Source organism: Pleurodeles waltl, chromosome 10 (assembly GCF_031143425.1).
Source record: "Pleurodeles waltl isolate 20211129_DDA chromosome 10, aPleWal1.hap1.20221129, whole genome shotgun sequence".
NCBI lineage: Eukaryota > Metazoa > Chordata > Amphibia > Caudata > Salamandridae > Pleurodeles > Pleurodeles waltl.
The window spans coordinates 824599076-824612183 of record NC_090449.1 but is presented as its reverse complement, the minus strand read 5'-3'; positions in this window follow the sequence as shown (position 1 = coordinate 824612183).

The following is a 13108-nucleotide window of genomic DNA, read 5'->3' as shown; positions in this document are numbered from 1 at the left end:
TCACATCCTACCCTCTGTGCATACATTTGTGATGTTTTTTTTTGTTGTGATGAATGTTATGGCATTCTTGCTCAATGAGACGACATTCTTCTTCAGCAATTTCAAACTAAAGGTGGTCAGAAATGAATAGGCCAAAGCATGATGTGGTGTTTCTTATCTGTGTTTATTTACAAGTGTGGAATACAAGTTATTATAATAAATTAAGAAGAAAAAATTATTGACAAGCTGTTGGCGCCTACGCACTCCTGCTGCCGTGTTAGGTTGTTCCCCCTCCTGTTGCAGGCCAGCATCCTCCTCTTCGTCATTCTCAGGCATGTCTGGGTCCAGGTCAAGAAGGGGAATATTCCTTTTTACACAAATATTGTGTAATATGGCACAAGTGAGTATGATCTTACAGACCATCTCTGGGGAATAGAGTAGGCTACCGCCAGTGATGTCAAGGCAGCGGAACCTTGACTTTAGGATCCCAAAGGTCCGCTCCACAATGCTGCGTGTCCTCTTGTGGGCGTCATTGTATGCCCGCTCAGCAGCAGTATTTGGGTTCCCATATGGTGTCATTATCCAAGGCTGGATGCCATACCCCTGATCAGCTGAAAGAGAAACACAGAATGGTATCAATTAGATGTAGGAGGCACTGTTGTACGTATCTTTGATGGCAGTAGTTGTGTTGTGTTGTCTGTGACTATTTTGTGTACTAATGTGACAACCTATGGTTGTTGGTGAAAACTTTGGCATTGTTTTTTTTCCTTGGCTGATCAAGTGTTTGTTGGCTAACTGTTTGTCAGCAGGATGTATTGGTTTCTCCAGTACAGTGTGCCCTCCCTTGCATTGTGACTTGTGATACAGGTGTCCGTGTGTCCTCACTGGGGGTGTGATGATAGTTCCATGGAGAGTTGAAACATGAAAGTGTATTAGAAACGTTCATATGAACATACCCAGGCCATACCATCCCTTTAAACTTATGCATTGTATTAGTGTACAGGTTATTGTGAGCCTTCCAATTTGCAAGGTGACATTTAGACAACCACAGTCATTAATGTCTTCACACTAAGCTGTAGAGTAAATTCCAATGTGTGAGAGGTTCAATGGTGACTTGTGAAACATGGCTAGTGATGTGAGTACCTCAGTGTGTTCCTGTCTAGGTGTTGCTATTGTGTTGTGTGTGTTGTTTATCCTAGAGGGTTTCTGAGCAGTGTGTATATGAGTTTGTTTTTTGTCCTTACCAACAAGTAGTCCATTGCCATACCGTCCATCCTGGAAGTGTTGGTTGATGGTGCAGTGACGGAAGATGAATGTGTCATGTACACTCCCAGGATATTTAGCCACAATGTTGCTGATCAGTCCTTGGTGATCGACTATGGCCTGCACGTTGATTGAATGTGTGTGCTTCCTGTTGCGGTAGAGGTGTTCAGTCGGAGCAGGTGGCACAAGGCGTACGTGTGTGCAGTCGATTGCACCAAGGACGTGCGGAAAGCCACTGATGGCGTAGAACCCCTGTTTTGTTTCCTGCTGCTTCTGCAGTGTGTTAGGGAAGCAGATGTGGAGGGGTGTCAGGCGAATGATGGCATCCAGTACTTTAGGCAGGAATGCGGAGAATGATGGTTGTGATATTCCACCAACCAGGGCACCAGTTGTCTGAAACGAGCCACTTGCCAGCAGGTGAAGTACGGCAAGCAGCTTTGTTTCTGTTGGGATAGTGCGTGGAGTCACTAAAGTGGGGGCCAATTGCTGTTCAATATTTGTCAGCAGCTGCTGAATGGCCTGCCAGTTCAACCGGTACCTCTGGATGATGTCTCGTTCCCTGAGGCCATGCAGGGTTGTTCTTGGGCGGAATATCCTCTCCTGCCTTCTGCGCTGTCTTTGGGGTCCCTGCTGTTGTTGTTGTAGCTGCTGTTGTTGCTGCAGGGCTCTGCGTCTACGTGCACGCTGAAGAAAAAGCACCTCCATGTCTCCCTGTTGCTGCTCTGCTGCTCTGCTGCTCTGTTGTTTGTTCTGTGTGTTCTGATTAAGTACAGGTGTGTTTGCCCCATTTTAACGCCTGCCCTGACCCAGGTGTTAAAATTTCACGATATTCGTGCTTTGCGTCTTTTTTTGCGCCGCCTGCCACGCGGGAGTCATTTTTGCCCTGAAGCATAAATACGACGCACCGCTGTGTGCGTCGGTTTTTGGACGGGAACGCCTACTCTGCATGTCATTAACGCAGGGCGGGGTGCCGCTTCCAAAAACTGGCGCACATAGCGCCATTTTCCTTGTGCGCCGGCTCGGGCGTCAGGGTTTAAATATGGGGCAACGTTTGCGCTGAAAGTGCGTCAAAATTTTTGACGCACATTCGGTGCAAACGGAGTATAAATATGCCCCTATGTCTCTTCACTCCTATTCGTCCACCCTCCTAAATCTTCTTAGGTCTCATTTCTATGTCTCCGTTTAGCTCAGGACGGCACATTGTTTGACCAGGTAATTATGTGAATATTGTGGTGGTTCCGCATCTGAGCCGACAGTCGTAACAGGTGTTGCTTATATTAGCTTTTTATCACACGATTGGGAATGAGGGGCAGCTTCCATAAGGAGACCCTGTGATACTTACAGGGAATTCCTTTGACCTTGTGATTTAAGTGGACCACCCATGTTTCAATGACTTCTTTCCCTTCCTGTGCTATGCCTCCAGGTGACATAGCTTCACAGTAATTAATCATGCCCAGGACAAAAATGATCAAAGTACAGTAACAGATGCCATATACCCAGTCTTCTGTTCTTCCAATTTATATTGGTATGGTGCGGTTAGACCTGGTATCCTTGGCCTGGTTCCCACAAACTTATGCCTTCTGGCATCCTGTTTTTCTGAATTAGCATCTTTAATGTACTTACAAGCCCCTGGTAAAGTGCACTATAACTACTCAGGGATATTAAATTAAATGCTACTAGTGGGCCTGCAGCACTGATTGTGCCACCCTCTACAGTAGCCCTTTAAACATGTCTTCGGCCTGCCTGTGCGGAGTCTGTGTGCAGTTTTAAAGTGTCATTTCACCTGGCAAGTGCACCTACTTGTCAGGCCCACACCTTCATTTTTAATGCATATAGGTTACCCCTAAAATAGGCCCTAGTCAGCCCCAAGGGCAGAGTGCAGTGTATTTAAAAAGTTGGGAATGTAGTTTTAATTTGAACATGTCCTAGTAGTGAAACACTGCTAAATTAGTTTTTCACTTCTGCAAGGCCTCTCTCTCCCATAGGTTAACATTGGGGTTACATTGAAGCATCCCTTAAGTGTACCTTCCAATTGGAAAAAGATACAAATTTGGAGTTTGGTGTCTCTGGACTCACAATTTAAAATCACAACTTATGATGAAGTCAGATTTTAAAATATAAGTCTGAAAATGCCACTTTTAGAAAGTTGGCATTTTCTTACTGTAACCGTTTTGTGCCTCTGTCTGTCTCTGAATACACATCTAGGGTGTATGACAACTGGGTTTTGTGCATTGCCTCCAGACAGTCACATACAAAGGGAGCTGTGGTGTGGCACTTGCATCCTGATGGCCTATAACCAGGCTGATTGGTCTTACTCAGCTAGATGGGAGGAAGGAGCTCACTCTTACAACTGAATGGGGCTATGCCTCTACCTAGACAAAGGGCTGCATAACCTCTTGCAAAGTGTCTGGAGCCAGGGCAGGAAGGACAGGGACCTTGTGCACTGCAAAAGCCTCTCTTTGAAGTCTCCCCCACTTCAAAGGCTCAACTGGATATAAGTACTGTTACGCAAACTCCACCAAATCAGAACTTTGCCGGAACCAAGGAAACTCTGCTTGGAAGAAGACTGTTGTGCTGCAGCAGGGATTGGCACTTTCCTATCTGCTCTGCTGTGTTGGCCTGCTGCCTCCTGATTCCTGGGTTGTAGGACGGACCGCCTCTTTGCTACCAGTATTGCTTTGTTGGCCTGCTGCCTGAGAGGGACTGGACTTGATCTCTTTGTCCTTGAATCCAAGTTTCTCCATGGGCACGGTGGCTCGTCCCTTGTTCTCATGCAGTCTCAGAGACATCAAAGACTGCCTGAAACTCTCCTGGTGCTGCTAGACTCTGCTGTCTGTGAGTCCTACCCTTGCTTGAAGTGACCCCTCCAGTCTTGGGACTCAGAAGTGGGTTTTGCAGCTGCTTTCTGCTAGAAACCAATGCATCTTTGCTGCTTCGCTGGTCGGAACTGACGCATCGCCTTTCGATGCAGACACAGAGGCTTTATGACTACAGCAGATTCATAGCCAGCGTGGCCAGACGATGATGCTCTGCACAGCTCGCCAACAACACATTGCATTCAATTCCATGGAGCTCGACAACGATGCTTGGAAAATATTGATGCATCGCCTTTGCTTTTGCTCCTCAACGTCAACGCTTGCTCCATCCAAGGTACTGTTTCAGCAGATCCTGCATGGGTTTGGTAGCTGGCCTACCCTCCATCATGGCCGGCCCGAACTTTGGATTTGCACCATTCCCTCGTGAATTCAAGTAACCTTTTGAGTTTGCAACTTCTAAACACTATTTTTAGATTATTCTTTAAAAATCCATATCATGACTTTTACTATTTGGATTTTTGTCATTTTAGTCTTGATTACCCAGGTAAATATTCTCTATTTTTCTAAACTTGTGTGGAACCTTTTGTGGTGTTTTCACTGTTGTACCGTAAATAAGTGTGCACAAATACTTTACACATTGCCTCTTAGGTTAAGCCTGACTGCTCTGTGCCAAGCTACTAGAGGGTGACAACAGGTTAATTTAGGGTAGGTATCTGACTTACCCTGACTAGGATTGTGGTCTCCACTTGTCAGGGTGCATAACTCTGCCAGCTAGAGATCCAATTTCTAACAGTGCTTAAGCCCAGTACCAGGCATCCAAGCACTAGCCAAGGGAATGTGAAACTGTCCACATAAGAACCACAGTGAGCACATACAGTAGACCCCTTCAAATATCTTGGTAGTGGCAGAATTCCACTGCTACAGAGTATGATGGGAAAAAGAGTGTTCTGGATTTGTTTGACATGCGATGCACTCTACCAAGTTTTACCTCGTTCCTGTCATTCATATGCTAAAGTAAAGCATGACCAAGAGATTCCCTGGGGATCCTGTGTTCCACTCTTCCTCCTGAAGCAACAAGCCCTGTGGGTAATCAATTCTTAGAGATGTAACAGAGGAACTGGCTACACAAAACTCCTGTTTTTGTGCATTTCTTCTGATGACATGGGATGCATCAAAACCCAGACTAGAGCAATAGATACTGCCATAGTGCACAGTCACAATAAAATTCACATTCAGCTTCACACTCTCAACCTTACATCTGTTTGTGGAAGTGAACATTCAGATTGTGGGAGATAATGAAGTGCATAATGGAATACCTGGTGTGCAAATAAGAGAGGTCAGCCTTCATTTTGGAATAAAGATTGCAATTTTCAGTACATCAAACATCTTTGCCGCCATCAAAAAATGGCATGTTAACACTCACCAAAATTAAAACTATTTAAAACAAATAGTAATCAGTAACCTAAAGCTATCACTAGAACTAATGGGAGAGTGGTAAATGTCCTTTATATGAAGTCTTACACTTTGTGTATATATATATATATATATATATATATATATATATATATATATATATATATATATATCATTGTCACCTCCTGCTCCGTAAGGGGCCACAGACCCTGCAGGGCGGCCTGGGTTACTGGGGCGAAGCATCCCACAGAAAATATTTCCCAAACACGAAAAGCCCAGGCACCAGTCCATGTTAAAATCCAAGCTTTTAATAGCATTTCTGAGCAGCAAGACAAAAAATCCTGACGCGTTTCGGCAACAGCATGCCTTGTTCACAGGTAAGTAAGAGCAGGTGTGAGTGAGCCAGTGCTTTTTGAATACACAGTCCTGTGACTTCAATAACCAAACTCCAACTCCCACAATGCACAGTTCCATATAAATAACTTCCTGAACTGGAGCGCTTAATTTCTATATAGCTGCAATAGCATCACAGGCACTTCAGTTCACCATACAAATGTTCTTATGTGCATTGGGTATCCACTACTTGATAGTCCACTTGCTTTTACAGTTGCTGCCCAGCATGATAACAGCTATACAAGGAATACATGAATATATAAATTCAAGCATGATTAGCTATGATAACATTACACAAGCATGTACAATCAGCATAAAAACAACTCGACATTCCTTAAGTAACCCTTATAAAAAGAGCAAAAAAACAAGATCTTCCCAAACAAGATAAAGTTGAAGGAAAGTTTAAACTAAAAGGAGGACAAATTCAAAAGTTAAAATGTGTCTAACAATGGCTTATCACTAACAGCCTTAACTTCTACCTACACCACACTTACATAGGTAAGCAAAAATAACATTTATGAAAATTATTCTTGTACACATTCCATGTATATATTCTACAATTCTTAACCAAACTGTGGTAAAAATAACATTGCATGAAAATTTAAAAAATGAAGAAAATACTGTGTTCATTCTTATATCATGAACCAGCATTTTATAACTAAGCAGAAAGCCAACACCAAGTTTTAACTGTACTATAAAATACCAACAGCAGCATCTTCATCTTTGTACTCACTTTAAAAAATGTCACACTTGTGTTATATACACAAAATAAATAATGTTTCAGGCATTGTCTAAGTAGTAATCCCATTCAATTTCCCATATAAAGCCATACAACTTCCAATCTTCAATGTATTCCATTTTTAACGACAAAATACAAGCAAAGTTATATTTAAACCAGAATCATAACACTACATAAAACAATCTCCCTACACATACATTACTGTAGCTTACACACATTTAAATCTAAAATAAAACATCTAAACTTTAGACTTATATCATTACACAATTGTTAACAAATACATTATGGGAGTCATTACAAGTTTGGCAGTATCAGGACCGCATGTGGGTGGTGGTGGCGGTTGTACTGCCAATGGGCTGGGGGAGAAGATTGCCAAATTATGACCATGGTAGTCTTCCCAACAGAAGACAGCCAAACTACTGCCTGTATTGTCAGTGTGGTCACTACACCATGGACGACGGTAGCCACTTTCGGGCCGACGGGGACCTTGTTCCCACCGGTTACATTACAAGGCTGCACACCGCCAAGGTTTCCATCGCGGTTGCACCACCATGGAAACTCTAGTGGAAACCAACCCTCTAAAAGGAGACACTCACCTTCTGGAACACATACTTGTCCGGAGCCGCCATGGAACCCGTACTGGAAGTCCTCCCACTGCTTTTGCTCGTACAACGACTCTGGACAACAACTGTGAGTATACACACCTACCTTACACTGTAGGGAAAATCCAAAGTACACACGCACACACAACATACACATCTGGGACAGCCAGCGACACACACACACACTCACACACTTAACCAAACACCTATACCACACACACCTACATACACATACGCACACCTATACTACACACACGCTCACCCATACTACACACAGCATGGCAAACACACATGTGCTATACACACATCAACCTGCAGAACCACAGTACTGGCACAGTTAAATAAGAAAGACAGGACAAGTATTTTACCATCAAACCAAGAACTGGTTGGCCCAGATATAATAAATAGAAGTATAAAAAGGTGATTATAAATATATAACTATGGACAAATATAAGGCACTTGGCCAGTCCAAAGTCCAAAGTGCCAAAGGCGCCAATGGCACCTCTGGGTGCCCCTACTTGACTCCTGACTACTATATGACCTCCACAGGGTAGGGGCATCAAGGGGGCAGGCAGGCACCTCAGTGGTTGGAGGGGCGGGGTGGGGCTTTGGGCTCGGGTTTGGGACAGTGGTCTTTGAGCTTAGGCTTAGGAGGGGTTCCTTGGGCTTGGAAGGGGTGGACATGTTGGCAGGTGGAGGGGCATGGGTACTAGCGGGGCAGGCGAGGGTTCGGAGGTGGGCGGGCTGGACTTGGGGTGGGACACAGACCGCTTGGGGGTATCACAGGGTGGGAGAGGAGTAGGGAAAGGGAACAGGGAAAACTCCAAGAGGAAATGCTTTTTAGACACACGAGGGTGGTCTTGGCAAAAAAGTTTGGGAGTTGAGGTAGAGGGAGTGGTTGTAGGAGGTGTTGGTGGGGTTGTCTAGAGTGCAAGTGCATGTGAGGAATGCTTGTGGGTGCTGGATGTCTGTTGGGTGAGTGAGTGTGGGTATTTAGGTATCTTGGGAGGAAGTAGAGGAGGTGCTGGGAGATGCCATGCTGGATGGGTGACTGTCTGTTGGGGTGGTGTCTGCAGACATGGTAGATGTACTGCATGTGGGGGTCTGGGTGGTTGTGGTGGTTGCGGATGTGGTCACTGGGGTGGATGGCTGCAGGTCTACTATTGTGTTGACTGTGGGTAAGATGTGGCTGGATCACTGAATGTTGGTGTAGTGGCTGCAGGTGTGTCTGTGTAGTGTCTGTGAAGGAGGGGTGGTGAGCGAGTCTGTGCAGGTAATTGATGTTGGTGCATCTGCAGGTGGATGTTTGTGTGCATGCCGGTGGTGGGTCTTGTGGTGCTTGTGTTTGTCTGTGGTACCCTTGGCTGTTGAGGTGGATGCATGATTGTGTGTCTGTGTGCTTTGGCTGGGTTTGCAAAGAGGGGTTTGGTATTGGGAAGAAGTAGGTGGAGGGGGGTGGTAGACAAAGGGTGAGTGGCTGTCATCAATGTGGAGCCCAGAGCCTCAAAGGATCTCTGTAGGCCAGCCATTGCACCATGAATGCCCTCCAGGAACGTATTGTTCTGCTGGACTTGAGCTGCCAGTCCCTGGATGGCATTTACAAAGGTTGACGGACCTACAGAGATCGACCTCAGGAGATCAATAGTCTCCTCACTTAGGGAAGCAGGGCTGACTGGGGCAGGGGCAGAGGTGCCTGCGACAAAGGAAACGCCCATCTTTGTGGGTGAGCACGCACGGGCAACTGGATGGGGAGCTACAGATAGGGAGAGTGGTGGTAGTAAGGGGGGTGGCAAGCAATGATGGTGGTGCGGTGGTCCCAAAAGATTCTGCCACCACCAGGGAGTGTCCATTGAAAGAGAATTTCGATGATGATGTGGCTAATCCGGTCTCCACCGTGGCACTCCCCTCACCCTCCCTGCCACTGGGTTCCTCGCTTTCACTGGTAGCAGCACTCCGGGTCCCATGGCCTGCAGCATCCCCACTCGCCTGTGCCCCTTATCCCTTGCCTGCTGGTGCACACAAATAGTGACAGAGAAGGTGGGCGGGAGAGAGATAGTTAACATATACTTCACATACACACTTGTAAACATGCACATCTGTGACAATACATATCCTGCCTAGCCTATCTCATGTGCCAATACACATGTCCTACATCATGTCACAAATATGTCACCACTACTCATCCCTTTATGCCAACCCTCACACCTACATCTACATCCAAGTAAGTCTGCACGACTGGAGTCATCCACATGATCAACACCATAGCCATGTCTGCATGGCCTGGATGAAGTACAAATGTCCCCCAGAAATCATAAAATACCTCTCCTTACTCTTATCGCCCACTGGAAGTGCAGGTGACTGAACCAAACACATCAGGTCTGTACAGTTACAACAGCTAATCAGTCCATGTCCTTTGTAAAATGTCCATGACAGTGAGTACTACAACCCACACTCCCCACACATTCATCTGCCTGTCACATTACATGGCTGACATAACACTCAGTACAATAATGGCAATTTAGATGTAAGAAGTGATTAACCCACTACAAGTTAGACAGCCATACAGGTGACACCTGATGTGAACAAAACAAGTTATGGGTACAGGCATGTGATTAGTCTGGCCCAGTCACAGAACAAACGCTGCAGGCACCAAACACATATGTATCACAACTATTCATACATCTACGTGCATCTACAATGGCCCATACTGCACATATTACACATCCATACCCAATCATATAGTGCAGTGTCACAACTGGTGAACATCAGGAACACGCATATGACATCATGGACTGCATACAATACCAACACACATGCAGTAACAGCAGTAGCACTTCACAAAATGATAACATCACCCTCACTCGCACCACTCCAGATATAGGAATATCTGTACCTAAGTCCAGACAACATGAATCTCAGATGGAAAATACATGTAAGCCTAGTGCATACATTGACCAACACCACTGCCTTTGCACATGACACTACTACTTAGGGCAGCCCCAGAAGAGAAAATACAACATTCATTTCACATCAACATCTTGTAAGTCGTACAGTACACAATCCTGTCATAATCACCAACTTCAGCTAGGCCAAGGGTGGCAGACATTTCCCTTCACCATCAGCTGTGCCCCCAAGTAACTATTGAGCCATGATGTAGACATTTAATAAGCTATATTGTACTGGAATTGCTAGGGTAGTGGCAAACATACCATTAACATTACATAATGTGAATGAAGAAGTCTGTCTAGGCACTTACCACCTCTAGTACTATCCCACTATGTTCAAGGTTTAATTCCCACAAGTATAGCACTTAGAAATGCATGATTATTGCAATCGGACCATAACAAAGGTACATATAAAATGAGGCTACTTGAGCAACACAGCTGGGGAAACAATGTGCAGTATCGCTGATGGAGGCTGGTGAGATTGCAACTCGTGCTACGTGCTTTTCAGATCATTGTGCGGTTGGATTTACGACGCAAACACCACTGAGTGTGTAAAACAGCGCAAGGCCTGCGTAGACCCGAGAGTGCTGACTGGATCGACGCATCGCTCTCCTGCAGAGAGAAGAAACGACACAAGCCAACCCGACTAAAGAAGAAACGACGCAAGGTCTCACCCGTGAGTGGAACCAACGTATCGCAAGCCCTTTTTGACGCACACTCGCCCATGCAGGGTTATTTTTGATGCACCCAAGGTACATTTTCACGCTAACAGCATAAGCATTGTGTTTAAAATTACATGAAGACTCTTTTTGCATTTTTAGTGATAACTTGACTTGTGTATTGTGGATTTTTGTCGTTTTGGTCTTGTTCTGTTTAGATAAATATTTTCAATTTTTTCTAAACCGGTGTTGTGTCATTTTGTAGTGTTTACATTAAGTTACTGTGTTTGTTGGTACAAATTCTTTACACCTAGCACACTGAGGTTAAGCCTACTGCTTGTGCCAAGCCCTCAAGGGGGTAAGCAGGGGTTAACTGAGGGTGATTCTCTTTTACCCTGACTAGAGTGAGGGTCCTTGCTTGGACGGGGGATAACCTGAATGCCAACCAAGGACCCCATTTCTAACAGTTAGCAAGTGTTGTTTATCCACATTTTTACAGACAGGAGTCCTCCTGAGTTGACTCATCAGTGGGGGTGTAATGTGCTCCTATCCCTCTGTGTGTGTTGGGGGAGCAGACTGATTGAATGTAAGGAGCACAGTACAAGTGTCTCAAATCTAACAAGTGTACACAAGTGTACACACTGAAGTATCCTAGATTCACATCTCCAATTTACAGACCAGTATTGGGCAATGTTTTCAGAATTCTCTTGTTCTCATGTCATTCCACCCACTGACCTTAGTAATGAAATATGTGCCTCTGCTACCTGTGGCTTGAGGAATTCATAGTCACTAGCCATTGCTGAATGAATTAAGGATTGAGGGTTGTACATGACAGATGGCAGCTACGGTGACTCATGATGAATAGTCTGTGACTGGTGTTGTATAGGCAATCTCTGAGTTAAGAGGTATTCTACACTAGGCAGGGCCTCTATGTGCTGCATACTTGCTTTGTGTGGCTCCATGCCTTCCATCCTGATGGTATTCTCTGTCATTGTCTTTTTGCAGGTTGGAATACTGACTATACTCTAGTGTGGCCAGGACTTTGGACTGTCTGACATGTGTCCTGGGACATATCTGTTATACTGTGTCTCCTGATGAGGATACCTCCCTTTGCTGTCCATTACAATGCCTGTTGGATGTAAGGGTGCATAGCCATATCACATTTGGCAATCATGACTTTTGTTGATCTTGTAATGAAGACACATATACAGTAGCTGTGTTTCATTTGTGTTTATTGTGCATATATTGAAATTGTGACAAAATATATAGTGCATACATTGTCCAAGAAGTGATGAGTGAGGTCATGGTAGATGGCATCATTAGAGTGGGTAGTACATCTTTAGATAGCACAGGTCCAGTGTCCAATTGCCAATGGGGAGATGGAGTCATGCCATTGAACAGTCAACAGGGTGTCTCAGTGGCACAGAAGGGAGACACATCAGGTGAGGGTCACTTCCTGGCATTGTGTGTGGTCATAGCATCTGGATGGATGTTCACGTTTGCAGGGGGGTTCTTCAGCTATAGAGGGAGGGGTGTCTGAGGGCTGTGATTCCCCTGGCAGGGCCTCCATTCCATTAGCTACCTCTGATGTGGATGGGTCTGATGTTATGTTGCTAGCGTAAGGGGCCTGCGGGTGGGTGGAGGATGCACGCAAGGTGTTGCTCCTATCCCTCAGCATCCCTGCAATGGTGGCATTGTGTGCCTGCCACTGCTGCATGACCTCCTGGTGGTATTCCCTCTGCAGCCTTTGGTTTACCCCCTTCGTGGTTATGATCTGGTCCATCTTTTCCTTGGTATGCTCCCATGACTTGGGAGATGGTTTCCTGGTCAGTTCAGTCCCTTGGGGGCCCCATCCTCTGGCCCACAACTTCCTTCCCATGCCCCCATGTGCCTGTGCCCCTGGCTCAGTGTGCCCACTCCCAGTATTAGGAGGACCTTCATTTGTCTGGGGTGTGAGGGGTCGACTCAGGTCCCTGTACTGTGGCGCACACAATAGTTTGATCTGTCCTTGGCTTGGGGATGAAGGGTTGGCTGCGATGCTGACACCACAGGGTTGGGGGGGATTGATGTGGGTATGGTGAGGCATGGAGTTGTTGACTGACCAGGTGTCCAAGATGGACCAGGTAGGTCGTCAGTGTCCAGACATCCAGGCATGTTCTCCTCACTGGGCCTTCATCCTGAGTTGGGCTGGCAGTCTCTGGTATCCTCTCCCGAGTGGCAGGGGTACCTGTGGATGGAGTGAGAGAGGGAGTTACATATTGAAGATATGCTTGGTCATCTCTTTATCATATGCAAAGAG